The sequence below is a fragment of the Salvelinus sp. IW2-2015 genome, unplaced genomic scaffold, assembly GCF_002910315.2.
Source record: "Salvelinus sp. IW2-2015 unplaced genomic scaffold, ASM291031v2 Un_scaffold2206, whole genome shotgun sequence".
In the NCBI taxonomy this organism is placed as follows: Eukaryota; Metazoa; Chordata; class Actinopteri; order Salmoniformes; family Salmonidae; genus Salvelinus; species Salvelinus sp. IW2-2015.
The window spans coordinates 79,359-96,211 of NW_019943536.1; the positions used below are offsets into that span (position 1 = coordinate 79,359).

General features: G+C 46.2%; 1 pseudogene; it reads left to right on the top strand.

Annotated features, from left to right (window-relative positions):
* LOC112073278 (protein-tyrosine kinase 2-beta-like) overlaps positions 1 to 16,853 on the top strand; it is a 70,158-nt pseudogene that overhangs the window by 27,076 nt on the left and 26,229 nt on the right.

Here is a 16,853-nt window from a genome sequence, read left to right on the forward strand (position 1 = left end):
CTGTTTAAACTTATCCATTCTCCAGTGATCATGAAGAACCTGAATCACCCCCACATCGTCAGTCTGATCGGTGTCATAGAGGAAACCCTGTCTGGATCGTGATGGAGGCTCTACCAGTACGGGAGGTGAGAGACCCACAGCCACGTTACAATAAGCCAGGATGATGTCATAAAGAGAGAGTTTACTATAAACTTTACTTATTGATAAAAAAATTTTTGTCAGACCTGGGATTCAAACTAGCAACCCTTCGATTACTGACCTCTAACCTCTAGGCTAGCCATACTCAACAGGCGGATCGTGTTCTGGATGCGATCGGAACGGGGTCAATACGGATGACTTAATATTTTTTTTTAAATAACAAAAATATTGAAATTCCTTGAGAGTTGTAGATAATAGTATGGTGTAATTTTGAAATTTGGTTGTGATGGGCAGTTTCCTCATGTCATTCACTGACAGACCTTTATAACCTGTTTAAAACCTGTCAGAAATGTCCAGTTTGTTAAAATCAGCAGCCTAACCAGCTACCTACATGTTGTGTAGTTATCAGCCCAAATTAAGTGAGCAGGAGCCTTCGGACCCCCCCCCACCAGGAGGACCCTATTGATTTTGTTGAGTCACTCAGGTATCATATAAACACACATAACAGTCATAGAATTGCAGGAAATAGCCTTTAAACTGCAACATTTTCTCTCTCTCCAACATGAGGGGTTTGAACAGTTTTGGGGGTCGCAAGGTAGGATTTTACTACGCCGATAAATGACAGTATCCATGCGACCTTTGCCAATTCACATTCCCATACAAATCCAACTCACTGGTCTTGCGGTTAGAATGGTTACACTGAGATTGAAAGGTTGAGAGTTCAAACCTCGGTCAAGTCATACACTCGTAGAAAAAAAGTGTTCCAAAAGGTTTCTTTGACCGTCCCCCATATGAGAACACTTTTAGGTTCCAGGTAGAACTCTTTTAGGTTCCAGGTAGAACTCTCTGGGGAAAGGGTTCTACATGGAACCCAATATGGTTCTACCTGGAACCAAAATGGTTCTTCAAAGGGTTCTCTGATAGGGACAGCCAAATAACCCTTTTAGGTTCTAGATAGCACCTTTTTTTCTAAGAGTGTACCAAAGACTAAAACGAGCATAAAATGCATTTAGCTCGTCTGGTAGACTCGCGTGACTGTGCAGCTCAAGTCTGGGTTTCCCTTTGTAGTCCGTAATAGTTTTCAAGCCCTGCCACATCCGACAAGCATCAGAGCCGGTGTAGTAGGATTCAATCTTAATTCTGTATTGACACTTTGCTTGTTTGATAGTTCGTCTGAGGGCATAGCGGTATTTCTTCTAAGCGTCTGGATTAGTCTCCCGCTCATTGAAAGCGGCAGCTCTAGCCTTTAGCTCGATGTGGATGTTGCCTGTAATCCATGGCTTTTGGTTGGGATATGTACGTACAGTCACTGTGGGGACGACGTCATCGATGCACTTATTGATGAAGCCGATGACTGAGGTGGTGTACTACTCAATGCCATTGGATGAATCTTTGAACATATTCCAGTCTGTGCTAGCAAAACAGTCCTGAAGTGTAGCATCCGCATCATCTGACCACTTCCGAATTGAGCGAATCACTGGTCAGATTTGCCAAATGGAGGGCGAGGGAGAGCTTTGTATGCATCTTTGTGTGTGGAGTAAAGGTGGTCAAGGTTTTTTTTCCCCTGGTTGCACATGTGACATGCTGGTAAAAATTTGGTAAAACTGATTTAAGTTTGCCTGCATTTAAGTCCCCGGCCACTAGGAGCGCCGCTTCTGGGTGAACATTTTCTTCTTTGCTTATGGCCTTATAAAGAGTTGGTTGAAAGCAGTCTTAGTGCCAGCTTCGTTCTGTGGTGGTAAATAGACGGCTACGAATAACACAGATGAGAACTTTCTTGGTAGATAGTGTGGTCTACAGCTTATCATAAGGTTCTCTACCTCAGGTGAGCAATACCTCGAGACTTCTTTAATATTAGACATCGCGCACCAGCTGTTATTGACAAATAGACACACACCCCCACCCCTCGTCTTACCAGAGGTAGCGTCTCTGTTCTGCTGGTGCATGGAAAATCCCGCTGGCTCTATATTGTCCGTATCATCGTTCAGCCACGTCTCGGTGAAACATAAGATGTTACAGTTTTTAATGTCCCGTTGGTAGGATAATCTTAATCGTAGGTCATCAATATTATTTTCCAATGATTGCATGTTAGCTAGAAAAACGGATAGCAGTGGGAGTTTACTCGCTCGCCTCTGGATTCTCAGAAGGATGCCCGATCTGCGGCCCCTTTTAAGGCATCTTTTCTTCATGCAAAAGCCTTGGATCTGGGCCGGTTCCAGTGAAAGCAGGATATCCTTCTCGTCGGACTCGTTAAAGGAAAACGTTTATTCCAGTCAGCGTTGAGTAATCGCTTTTCTGACGTTCAGAAGTTATTCTCGGTCATAAGAGACGGTAGCAGCAACATTATGTACACAATAAGTTTAAAAAACAAGTTACACAAAACGCAAAATAAAAAAAAAAAAGAATTGCAGAATTGGTTGGGAGAATGTAAAACGTTAGCCATGTTCTTTGGCGCCATCTTTACCACCTGGTGAGGCGTTTCCCCTTCAAAACAGGCTGAAATGTCAGCCGGTCTTCTCAAACTGCTCTTACACTAAAAGGATGTTATCATAATTTTCACAATTTCACAGTATTATTCTAACCGTCTATTGTGAATATACATATACTGTATATATACAGTATATGAAATAGAAAAATAATTTTTTTTTTATGGGATTGGGACATTTAATAAGTAAGTATGTCTCCCTGTCGTAAGTAGCTTTCATATGAAAATAGAAGGGAAAGTTTTTAATTGTTAAACTTATCCATTCTCCAGTGATCATGAAGAACCTGAATCACCCCCACATCGTCAGTCTGATCGGTGTCATAGAGGAAAACCCTGTCTGGATCGTGATGGAGCTCTACCAGTACGGGGAGGTGAGAGACCCGACAGCCACGTTACATGTTATTTAAGCCAGGATGATGTCATAAAGAGAGAGTTTACTGTAAACTTTACTTATTGATAAAAAGAAATTTGTCAGACCTGGGATTCAAACTAGCAACCCTTCGATTTACTGACCTCTAACCTCTAGGCTAGCCATACTCAACAGGCGGATCGTGTTCTGGATGCGGATCCGGAACGGGGTCAATACGGATGACTTAATATTTTTTTTTAAATAACAAAAATTAGAAATCCTTGAGAGTTGTAGATAATAGTATGGTGTAATTTTGAAATTTGGTTGTGCATGGGCAGTTTTCCTCATGTCATTCACTGACAGACCTTTATAACCTGTTTAGAACCTGTCAGAAATGTCCAGTTGTTAAACCAGCAGGCTAACCAGCTACCTACATGTTGTAGTTATCAGCCAAATTAAGTCAGCAGGAGCCTTCGACCCCCCCCAGGAGGACCCTATTGATTTTGTTGAGTCACTCAGGTATCATATAAACACACATAAAGTCATAGAATTGCAGGAAATGAGCTTTAAACTGCAACATTTTCTCTCCTCCAACATGAGGGGTTTGAACAGTTTTGGGGGTCGCAAGGTAGGGATTTGTTACTACGCCGATAAATGACAGTATCCATGCCGACCTTTGCCACCTCGGACATTTGTGTGACCGGTCAAATAGTAGGTGGGTTCTTCCTCTCTAGGCTACTTGCCGTCTGCCGTCCCATGATTCTGTTCGTTTTGTTTTTCAGCTTAAGAACTACCTGACAGAGAACAAGAACAAGCTCACCAACATAACGCTAGTTCTCTTCAGCCTGCAGATCTGCAAAGCTCTAGTCTACCTAGAGGGAATCAACATGGTGCACAGGTAGGTCTACCTAGAGGGAATCAACATGGTGCACAGGTAGGTCTACCTAGAGGGAATCAACATGGTGCACAGGTAGGACAGCCATCTTGACACCCATATCCCATCTTGACACCCATATCCCATGTTAGCCACCATATTCCTCTTCAGACAACATATCTCTCCATCACACTCCTTGGTATGTAATACATTGACATCCATGCAGTGAAGTAGCCTCCCCGTAACCCGTTTATTGTGTCCCAACAGAGACATAGCAGGAACAACAAAAACCCTGTGTTGTTATTGGACGAAATTCAACGAACCTGCTTATTGTGTCCCAACAGAGACATAGCGGTGAGGAACGTGCTGGTGGCCACAGCAGACTGTGTTAAGCTGGGAGACTTTGGCCTGTCTAGATACATTGAGGATGAAGAGTATTACAAAGGTATGGAGTGGTCGGTGGTCTGTGGTCTCCATAGAGGTACACAACTGTTCTGTGAAGCTGTCCCATCATGGGCTCATGGGTAGCGCCACCTCCATTTCGAAGTAGTCAATTTCTTCTTCTACTACTTCGACGAGTTGGATGGAATCATATGATCCTTCCTTAACCACACACAGGACATCCCACCCAGTTGACTATTTAAAAATGGTGAAAATGGTTTCATCCAGCTCTAATCAAAGCATTCCAAATCAAATTGTATTGGTCACATGCACGTGTTTAGCAGATGTTATTGCGGGTGTAGCAAAATGCTTGTGTTTCTAGCTCCAACAGTGACGGCCTAGGAACAGTGGGTTAACTGCCTTGTTCAGGGGCAGAACGACAGATTTTTACCTTGTCAGCTCAAGGATTCAATTTCCCAACAATACACGCAAATCTAAAGTAAAGGAATGTAATTAAGAATATATAAATAAATGGATGAGCAATATCAGAGCTGCAGTTAACCTCTGCTCCAGACTCTCCTGTGTTTTGTGTGTATTTATTTAACCTTTATTTAACTAGGCAAGTCAGTTAAGAACAAATTCTTATTTTCAATGACGGCCTAGGAACAGTGGGTTAATTGCCTTGGTCACAGGGGGCAGAACGACAGATTTTTACCTTGTCAACTTGGGGATTTGATCTTGCAACCTTTTGGTTACTAGTCCAACGCTCTAACCAGTAGGCTACTTGCCGCCCCGCACGCTCTTTATATCAGAATGGTTGGGGAAAAAGCAGAAGACATGTTTCTATCTTACATTGAGTAATAACATCTTAAATAGTGTCCCCACATTTACTAAATATATACAAAAATGACTGGCATCTTTCTGAATCGTTTCCACAGCCTCTGTGACTCGATTACCTATCAAATGGATGGCTCCAGAATCCATAAACTTCAGGCGATTCACCACGGCTAGCGATGTTTGGATGTTCGGTAAGTCTTCCTTTTTTTTGGGGGGGGGGTCATTTCTGTGCACCTCTCTCTCTCTTTCTTTCTTTCTCTCCTCTCTTTCTCTCTCTTTCTCTCCTCTCTTTCTCTCTCTTTCTCTCTCCTCTCTTTCTCTCTCTTTCTCTCTCCTCTCTTGCTCTCTCTCTTTCTCTCTCTTGCTCTCTTGCTCTCTCTCTTTCTCTCTTGCTCTCTCTCTTGCTCTCTTGCTCTCTCTCCTCGTTGTCTCTCTTTCCATAGCAGTATGTATCTATGTGTAACTGCCTCGCCCAACCCCCTCCCTAGCGGTGTGTATTTGGGAGATCCTGAGCCAGGGGCAGCAGCCTTTCTTCTGGTTGGAGAACCGTGATGTCATTAACCAGCTGGAGCAGGGCATCAGACTACCCAAACCTGACAACTGCCCTCCTGCCCTCTACTCCCTCATGACCCGCTGCTGGTCCTACGACCCCCACGACAGACCCTCCTTCACCGAGCTGGTTGTCAAGATCAGGTACTCTAATCTACCTACAACTGTCCCATAAAGTATTTTGAATAGTCTTGAGTTTTTTGTTATTCTTACATCACKGAGAAAGTCGTCAAGATAAGATCCTACCCTGACCTGGATACTTGAATGGACAATACTCACATGACCTTTCATAGATCTAAGAGTCTATTTTTGGTAAACATCAAGTACTGATGTGGGCTGGACAATCTGGATTAAATACGATATAACCTTGTCCCCAGGCTCGATTCGCTGGCACATAGAGCCTTGTAACAGTGTGCCACAGGTGCACAGAGAAGCAGTACTTGAAAAGGGTTGTGTTTTAAAAGCCCTGCATAGAGACACATTGAAGCCTGATTCCCTACCCATGGCCGTGACGTTAGGGCCTACACTTACCCAGGCCCATGGCCGTGACGTTTAGGCCGTTACACTACACCAGGCCCATGACCGTTGACTTCAGGCCGTACACTACCCAGCCCATGGCCGCCGACGTTCAGGCCGTACCAAACAAAACAAAAAAAAAAACAAAAAAAAAAAAAAAAAAACAATACACAAAAAAAACAAACAAAACCAAAATAAAACACACCAAAAAAAGCAACATCCCTTCTGCTCTTCCCTTAACTAAGGAATTAGTCTAGACATGTCTGCTCTCCCTAACTAAGGAATTAGGTCTGGCGGCATTGGTCTGCTCTCACGCTTAACTATGTAATTAGCTGTGGCATGGTCTGCTCTCACATTTATTTAAGTTCGGACATGGTGCGTGTGCGTCTCCCTTTCCTATGGGAATTAGTCTGGCATTGGTCTGCTTCTGACTTACAGCGATAAAGAATTAGTCTGCGGCATGGTCTGCTCTCCCTTAACTATGGAATTAGTCTGGGCATTGGTCTGCTCTCACTACCTAAGAATTAGTCCTGGGCATTGGTCTTGTTCTCCCTTAACCTAAGAATTATCTGATCATTGGTTGCTCTCCCGTTAACTAAGGAATTAGTCTGACATGGTCTGCTCTCCCTTAACTAAGAATTATCTGGGCATTGTCTTGCTCTCCCCTTAACTATGTTATTACTGCGCATTGGTCTCTCTCCCTTAACTAAGAATTAGTCTGGACCATGGTCTGCTCCCTTACAAAGAATATTCTGTGACATGGTCGGTCTCCCTTAACTAAGGATAGTCTGGACATTGGTCCGCCTTCTCCCTTAACTAGGAATTAATCTGACACTGGTCTGCTCTCACTTACCTAAAGAATTAGTCTGGAACATGGTCTGCTCCCTTATAACTAATGAATTAGTCTGCATTGTCTGCTCTCCCTTAACTCTAAGAGATATTAGTTTCTGGCATTGGTCTGCTCTCCCTACTAAGGAATAGGTCTGGGACATTGGTCTCTCTCCCTTAACTATGGAATTAGTCTGGGCATGTGTCTGCTCTCCCTAAACTAAGGCAATTAGTCTGGGCATGGTCTGCTCTCCCTTAACAAGAATTAGTCTGGGCATGGTCTTGCTCCTCTATTTCTCCTCTCCTAACTAAATTAGTCTGGCATGTGCCTCCCTTAACTAAGATTAGTTCTGGACATGGTCTGCTCTCCCTAACTAAGATTAGTCTGGCATTGGTCTGCTTCTCCCTTAACTTAAGGAATTAGTCTGGCGCATGGTCTGCTCTCCCTTACTAAGGAATAGTTGGGCATGGTCTCTTCTCCCTTAACTAAGTGGAATTAGGTGCATGGTCTGCGCTCCCTTACTAAGGAAATTATCTGGACATTGTCTGCCCCTTAACTACAGGAATTAGTCTGGCATGTCTGCTCTCCCTTAACTAAGAATTAGTCTGGCATGGTCTCTCTCCCTTAACTAGGAATTAGTCTGGGCTGGCTGCTTCCTTAAACTAAGAATTATTGCATTGGCTGCTCTCCTTAACTATGGATATCTGGGCATTGGTCTGCTCTCCCTTAACTAAATATCAGTCTGGCATGGTCTGCTCCTCCCTTAACTATGGAATTTAGTCGGGGCATGGTCTCTGCTCCCTTAACTAGGAAGTAGTCTGGACATTGGTCTGTCTCCCCTTAACAGAATTGTTGGCAGGTTCTGCTCTCCCTTAACTAGAATTCTTCTGGGGCAATTCTGCTCCTACAGATTCGCGTTGCGGTCTTGCTCTCTAAACTAAGGAATTAGTTGGCATGGTCTGCTCTCCTAACTAAGAATTGTTGGGCATGGTCTGCTCTCCCTTAATAAGGGAATTATCTGGACATGCTTGCTCTCCAACTAGATATGGCAGTCTCTAAGGAATTAGTTCGCATTGTCTGCGTCTTCCCTTAACTTAAGGAATTAGTCTGTCATTGGTCTGCCTCTCCCTTAACTAAGATATTAGTATGGACTGGTCTGCTCTCCCTTATAATAAGAATTAGTTCTGGGCATGTCTGCTCTCCCTTAATAGAGATTAGTGGGCGATGGTCTGCTCTCCCTTAACTAAGGATCTAGTCGAACTATGGTCTCTCTCCCTAAACTAAGAATTAGTCTGCATGGGTTGCGTTCACCTTACCTAAAGAATGTATGTCTGGCATGTCTGCTCTCCTTAACTATGGAATTAGTTGGCATGTCTCCTGACACTTACTAAGAATTTAGTCTGGTGCATTGGTTTCGCTCTCCCTTAACTATGAATTAGCTGCATTCTGCCTCTTCCAAGTTATCTATTTGCTCCTACAAGGAATTAGTCTGGCATGGTCTGCTCTCCCTGTACTAAGGAATTAGGCTGACATGGCTGCTCTCCCTTAACTAACGAATAGTCTGGGGACATGTCTCTCTCACTTAACAGAATTACTGGCCATTGGTCTGCTCCCCTTACCTAAAGAATATTCTGGACATGTCTGCTCTCCTTAACTATTGAATTAGTCGTGGCTTGGTCTGCTCTGCTTACCTAAGAATTAGTTGGCATGGTTGCCTCTCCCTTAACTAGGCAAGGCTGGATTGGCGTCTGCACTTCCAAAATTGTCTGGCTTCTCTCTCCTAACTAAGTAATTAGTTCTGGGACATTGGTTCTGCTCCCCTTAACTAAGGAATTAGTCTAGGCATGGTTTCGCTCTCCCTTAACTACATGGAATGTCTGGACATGTTTGCTCTCCTAACTATCTGTAATTGTCTGGGCATGGTTGCTCTCCTTAACTAAGAATTAGTCTGGCATGGTCTGCTCTCCTTACTAAGAACTTATCTGGACATGGTGCTCTCCCTTAAACTAAGGAATAGTCTGGAGCATTGTCCGCTCTTCCCATTAACTAAGAATAATTGACATGGGTCTGCTCTCCCTTAACTATGGATAGCCGGCATTTGTTCGGGACTCTAAAAGTATCTGCATGTCTGCTCCGACTTGATACGGGCGGCTCTTCACTACTAAAACGCATGGGTGCTCTTCCGAGAGAAGACTGGCGGCCCCGGACGAAGAGCGGCTGGACGTCGGCGGTCCAACGAGAAGGCGGCAGGGCCCGATCTTCAAAGTGGCATGGCGACGCTCCGGAACGTAAAATGAGGCGAGGGCTCGTCCCACGAGAGGAGCGGACAGGGGGCTCTCCCTTAACAAAGCAAGGCCGCGCCCTAACGAAAAGGACAGTGGGCCCCCAGAGGAAGAGACAGGGCCTTCCCAGAACAAAAGGCGCATGCTCGCGCTTAACGAGGAGGCGGGATCATGGCGCTCCCGAAGAAAGGCGCAGGGCGCGGCCCGTAACAGGTGCCGAGGCCCCCGAACGAGGAAGAGGAGGGGGCCTCCCTATACGAAGCGCCGCGCGCCACGAAAAAGAGCACAGCCCGCCCGAGAGAAACGACAGCGCGGCCCGACGAAGGCGACAGGCCCCCACGAGAAGGAGGGCGCGCCCCGGAGGGAGGGAAGAGAAGCGCGGCGCAACAGAGAGCCGGGCGGCCCGACGAAGAGGCTGGGCGGCGCCGTACGAAAATTAGGCGGGACAATGGCGTCTTCCCCTTTCTAACGAAGAATTATCTGGCATGGTCTGCTCTCCCTTAACAGAATTAGGTCTGGACATTCTGCTCTCCGCTTAACTAAGGGAATTAGTCTGGCATGGTCTGCTCTTCCTTAACTAAGGAACTTAGTCTGGCATGCGTCTGCTCTCCCTTATCCTATGGAATTAGTTCATACAGTAGGTCGGGCTACAGTAAGAATCTCATTGTCCCGCTGCTTTGCGTACAGTGATATTGACTTAAGATTATTAACATGGTGTCAGAAGTGGTTCAACCTCGTCCCAATATAAACGAGAGAGTTAGGCACAGAAAACCAATAATGCTTCCTTGTGTTTTGTTGGAGTTTAGAGGAAGTCTCAGCTAACAGGCTCTACTGTCTCCTTCATTGAGCAGCCGGAGCAGAGCAGTTGCTATGGATACTCAGACTCAGAGCCACCTGATCGCAGAGCGCATGCTCAAGGAGCGAGGAGCCACAGGACCGAGCGCAGACAGAGAGGAGCAGCATAATGGAATTTACAACGAGAAAGGTTATTTCTGATATCTTGGGTAGAAGCAATTGGACCTGGGTAGTGTACGGGTCTGAACGTCGTGACACTGTATGCGAGATGTCCGGGGCTTTGACGATCTCAGGTGATAACATGGTGAGTACCGCATTGTAGGCCAAGCCATATGTGTTCAGTAATGGTTAAATAATCCGTCATTCTGTCGTCACGTACGGCTGCGTCATTCTAGTGCAGTCTTCCTGAGCCAACTTCAGTTATACCATGTCTTATCCGTCTCTGTTTGATTTCCTCTTATCCACAAGCAATGTACAGCAGAAGGACTCTATAACAGTGCACCGGGCGACGCTTCATCGTACTTGATCTCCGACCAGCCTGCTCACGCTATCTTAGCTATAAGTGGCTCTCCTTCAAAGGTACTACATACGCTAGTTGATATTACACGCCTATACTGATACCTTTCCTTCGCACCCCTTCTATAACATCGTTAATATGTATACACAAATGGCTATCTGCGGAGCCTGCGTCGCGTATACATCTTTTCTTCTCTTTCCTCCGTTTCTCGACTGAGCATATTCCTTCCTGATCTTCTCTCCAATCCCTCTAGTATAACCGACCGGCTTAGTCGCACCACATCTCTCTTCTATCTTCATTACCGTACATGCTCGTTGGAGCGTCACGGGGCCATGCGGCCTTCAGGAGCCGTCATCTCTCATTTTCGAGAATCTATTTAACTCTCGTCTCTTTCAGCTGCATGACCGCAGGCGTGTTATGGTACAACAGTATTGTACCCGGCTTGATCTATTCCTGAAATAGTTAATAACCGACGTTTACCATCCACTTATTTCTAGATTCCATTAATTACCTTTCTACTCCTGAACACGAATTCCTCGGATCCAATGACACACTTTACGCCCGCCTCATCAGCGTATAACTGCAGAACTAGTATTTAGACTGTAGCGGCCTGAACGTCCACCACCCCAGCGCCTCCCGCCCGGTGATCACTTTGCGACCAGCGCTTTCGAGACTCCGTGATACATCTTCTCATGCTCCCAGCAGGGAATAAATCGTACATGTTCTTCACACCAGAGCTAATCGACACTTGCACCACTTTAGCGATTGCTGATACTACGTCCACTTCGTAAAAGTGTGCACGGCATTAATCTCAGGGCAACGCGCCCTCTTATGTACAGTCTTCTGCCCCTTGTCGTGTCCATTATGGATGCAGTTTCCAGCGCTAGCGAACAGATTATCCGTCCCGAAATCAGATCCGGCTGAGCCCATGGTTCTGGGTAGTTACGGCTCTGAACCCGTCACGCCATGGGCCTGCACTGAAGCGAGTGCTACCGAGATAAACCCTCACTTGACACGACCACTCACGGCCATGGGCCTTGGCCTAAAGCGCACGGTTACTCCCAGAATTCAAAGGGTCAAGGACAATCTTGCTACAGGGTTATCACGACCTCTGAACTGTCTCTCTACTTGGGCCATGGGCCGGGTAGCACTGATACCCATATATTGTGTCTACGAGTCTGGAACGTCCCTTGCCGTGGCCATGGGCTCGGTAGTGTACGGCCTGAACGTCGCGGCGGGGGGCATGGCCTGGGTAGTGTACGGCTGAACGTCACGGTCATGGGCGGGGTGTTGACGGGCCTAAAAGTCCCACCCCAGGGCCGGAGACGGGCTAACGGCCACGGGGAAGTACAGGACAGGGCACACCCACCCACTGCACCTTATCCAGCACTGAGCAGGCCCCATGGCCATGACGTTCAACCGTACACTACCCAGGCCCATGGCCGTGACGTTCAGACCGTACACTACCCAGGCCCATGGCCGGTGCGTTCAGACCGTACACTACCCAGGCCCATGGCCGTGACGTTCAGGCCGGACACTACCCAGCCATGGCCGTGACGTTCAGGCCGTTGACACTACCCAGCCCATGGCCGTGACGTTCAGGCCGTACACTACCCAGGCCCATGGCCGTGACGTTCAGGCCGTACACTACCCAGGCCCATGGCCGTGACGTTCAGACCTACCACTTACCAGGTCCAATTGCTTCTACCCCAAATCAGAAATAACTTCCTCCGTTAGTAAATCCATTAGCTGCTCCTCTCTGTCTGTACGCTCGCTCCTGTGCTCTGCCGCTCTGCAATGCGCTCTGCCTCATGGTGGCTCTGAGTCTGAGTATCCATAGCAACTGCTCCGCTCCGGCTGCTCAATGAAGAGACAGAGAGCTGTTAGCTGGTAGCTACTTTTCGTCTAAACTCCAACAAAACACAAGGAACATTATTGTTTTCTGTGACATAATCTCTCCTGTTTTATATTGGACGAGGTTGAACCACTCTGACACCATGTTATAATTCTTAGTCGATATCACTGTACTGCCAAAGCAGCGGGACAATGAGATTCTTACTGTAGCCGACATACTGTATGACTAATTACATAGAGAAGGGAGAGCGACCATGCCCAGACTAATTCCTTAGTTAAGGAGAGCAGACCATGCCCAGACTAATTCCTTAGTTAAGGGAGAGCAGACCATGTCCAGACTAATTCCTTAGTTAAGGGAGAGCAGACCATGCCCAGACTAATTCCTTAGTTAAGGGAGAGCAGACCATGTCCAGACTATTCCTTAGTTAAGGGAGAGCAGACCATGCCCAGACTAATCCTTAGTTAAGGAGAGCAGACCATGCCCAGACTAATTCCTTAGTTAAGGGAGAGCAGACCAAATTGCCCAGACTAATTCCTTAGTTAAGGGAGAGCAGACCATGCCAGACTAATTCCTTAGTTAAGGGAGAGCAGACCATGCCCAGACTAATTCTCTTAGTTAAGGGAGAGCACCAGACCAATGAGCATTCCTTAGTTAAGGGAGAGCAGACCATGCCAGACTAATTCCTTAGTTAAGGGAGGCAGACCATGTCCCAGACCTAATTCTTATAGTTAAGGGGAGAGCAGACCAATGCCCAGACTAATTCCTTAGTTAAGGGAGAGCAGCACCATGCCCATCCCAACATTTCTCATAGTTTAAGGGAGAGCAGACCAATGCCCCTAATTCCTAGTTAAGGGAGAGCAGACCAATGCCCAGACTATACATTGTCCTTAAAGGGAGCAGACCATGTCCAGACTAATTCCTTAGTTAGGGAGAGCAGACCATGATGCCAGACTAATTCCTTAGTTAAGGAGAGCAGACCATGTCCAGACTAATTCCATGTTTAAGGGAGAGCAGACCATGTCCAGAAATCCTTAGTTAAGGGAGAGCGAGACCCAGAACGTCCAGACTAATTCCTTAGTTAAGGGAGAGCAGACCATGTCCAGACTAATTCTTAGTTAAGGGAGAGCAGACCATTCCAGACTAATTCCTTAGTTAGGGAGAGCAGACACTATGTCCAGACTAATTCTAGTTAAGGGAGAGCAGACCATGCCCAGACTAATTCCTTAGTTAAGGGAGAGCAGACCATTCCAGACACTAATTCTTGTTGGGCAGCGATGTCCAGACTAATTCCTTATAAGGGAGAGCAGACCAATGCCCAGACTAATTCTTCTAGGTAAGTGAGAGCAGACCATGCCCAGACTAATTCCATAGTTAAGGGAGAGCGACCACATGCCAGACTAATTCTTTAGGTAAGTAGAGCAGACCAATGCCCAGACTAATTCCTAGTTAAGGGAGAGCAGACCATGCCAGACTAATTCTTTAGGTAAGGAGAGCAGACCATGCCCAGACTAATTCCTTAGTTAAGGAGAGAGCAGACCATGTCCAGACTAATTCCTTAGTTAAGGGAGAGCAGACCATGCCCAGACTAATTCCTTAGTAAGGGAGAGCAGACCATTCCCAGACTAATTCCTTATAAGGGAGAGCAGACCATGTCCAGACTAATTCCTTAGTTAAGGGAGAGCAGACCAATGCCAGACTAATTCCTTAGTTAAGGAGACGAGCAGACCAATGCCAGACTAATTTTAGGTAAGTGAGAGCAGACCAATGCGCCAGACTAATTTCCATTAGTTAAGGGAGAGCAGACCATGCCCAGACTAATTCCTTTAGGTAAGTAGAGCAGACCAATGCCCAGACTAATTCCATAGTTAAGGGAGAGCCATGCCCAGACTAATTCTTAGTAAGGAGAGCAGACCATGCCCAGACTAATTCCTTAGTTAAGGGAGAGCAACCATGTCCAGACTAATTCCTTAGTAAGGGAGAGCAGACCATGTCCAGACTAATTCCTTTAGTTAAGGAGAGGAGACCATGCCCAGACTAATTCTTAGGTAAGGAGAGCGGACCAATGCCAGACTAATTCTCTAGTTAAGGGAGAGCAGACCATTGCCCAGACTAATTCTTTAAGTTAAGGAGCAGACCACAGCCAGACTAATTCCATAGTTAAGGGAGAGCAGACCAATGCCCAGACTAATTCTCTAGTAAGGGAGAGCAGACCATGCCCAGACTAATTCCTTAGTTAAGGGAGAGCAGACCATGTCCCAGAATTCCTTAGTTAAAGAGAGCAGACCATGCCCAGACTAATTCCTTAGTTAAGGGAGAGCAGACCATGCCCAGACTAATTCCTTAGTTAAGGGAGAGCAGACCATGTCCAGACTAATTCCTTAGTTAAGGGAGAGCAGACCAATGCCCAGACTAATTCCTTAGTTAAGGGAGAGCAGACCATGTCCCAGACATAATTCCTTAGTTAAGGAGAGCAGACCAATGCCCAGACTAATTCCTTAGTTAAGGGAGAGCAGACCATGCCCAGACTAATTCCTGTTAAGGGAGAGCAGACCATGCCCAGACTAATTCCTTAGTTAAGGGAGAGGCGACCATGCCCAGACTAATTCCTAGTTAAGGGAGAGCAGACCATGCCCAGACTAATTCCTTAGTTAAGGGAAGAGGACCATGCCCAGACTAATTCCATAGTTAAGGAGAGCAGACCATGCCCAGACTAATTCCTTAGTTAAGGAGAGCAGACCATGCCCAGACTAATTCCTAGTGTAAGGGAGAGCACGACCAATGCCCAGACTAATTCCTTAGTTAAGGGAGAGCAGACCATGCCCAGACTAATTCCTTAGTTAAGGGAGAGCAGACCAATGCCCAGACTAATCCTTAGTTAAGGGGGAGCAGACCATGCCCAGACTAATTCCTTAGTTAAGGGAGAGCAGACCATGCCAGACTAATTCCTTAGTTAAGGAGAGCAGACCATGCCAGACTAATTCCTTAGTTAAGGGAGACGACCATGCCAGACTAATTCCTTAGTTAAGGGAGAGCAGACCATGCCAGACTAATTCTTAGTTAAGGGAGAGCAGACCATGCCCAGACTAATTCCTTAGTTAAGGGAGAGCAGACCATGCCCAGACTAATTCCTTAGTTAAGGAGAGCAGACCAATGCCAGACTAATTCCTTAGTTAAGGGGGAGACAGACCATGTCCAGACTAATTCCTTAGTTAGGGAGAGCAGACCATGCCCAGACTAATTCCTTAGTTAAGGGAGAGCAGACCATGTCCAGACTAAATCCTTAGTTAAGGAGGAGCAGACCATGCCCAGACTAATTCCTTAGTTAAGGAGAGCAGACCATGCCCAGACTAATTCCTTAGTTAAGGAGAGGCAGACCAATGCCCAGACTAATTCCTAGTTAAGGAGAGCAGACCAATGCCCAGACTAATTCCTTGTTAAGGGAGAGCAGACCATGTCCAGACTTCCTTAGTTAAGGAGAGCAGACCAATGCCCAGACTAATTCTTAGTTAAGGGAGAGCAGACCATGTCCAGACTAATTCCTAGTTAAGGAGAAGCAGACCATGTCCAGTTAAGGAGAGACCAATGCCAGACTAATTCCTTAGTTAAGGGAGAGCAGACCATGCCAGACTAATCTTTAGTTGAGGAGCAGACTAATTCCTTAGTTAAGGGAGAGCAGACCAATGCCCAGACTAATACTACAGAGTTAGGGAGAGCAGACCATGCCCAGACTAATTCCTTAGTTAAGGAGAAGCAGACCATGTCCTAGACAATTCCTTAGTTAAGGGAGAGCAGACCATGCCCAGACTAAATCCTTAGTTAAGGGAGAGCAGACCAATGCCCAGACTAATTCCTAGCTCCAGTTAATCACACAGTAATAGGAGGCAGTCCCAACCATATTGCCCGAATGCCCAGACTAATGTCATAGTTAAGGGAGAGCAGAACCCAATTGCAGCGAGACATAAGTTCTCTTACGTTAGGCAAGGCAGAGTCAGACCACATGCCCAGACTAATTCCTTGAGGAGAGAGAGCAGACCATGCTCTAGACTAATTCCTTAGTTAAGGGAGAGCGAGACCATGCCTTTACACTTAGTTAAGGGAGAGCAGACCAATGCCCAGACTAATTCTCTATCAGTCCGAAGGGAGAGCAGACCATGTCCAGACTATCTTAGTTCGAAGGGACGAGCAGACCATGTCCAAATTTTACGTAAGGAGAGCGACCATGCCCAGACTAATTCTTATAGGGAGAGCAGACAATGCCCAGACTAATTCCTTAGTTAAGGAGAGCAGACCATGCCACGAAATAATTCTTAGGTAAGTAGAGCAGACCATGACCACAGACTAATTTCACTAGTTAAGGGAGAGCAGAACCATGTCCAGGAACTAATTCTTAGGTTAAGTGAGGAGAGCAGAACCGTGATGCCCAGACTAATATCTTCTCCTCTCGGT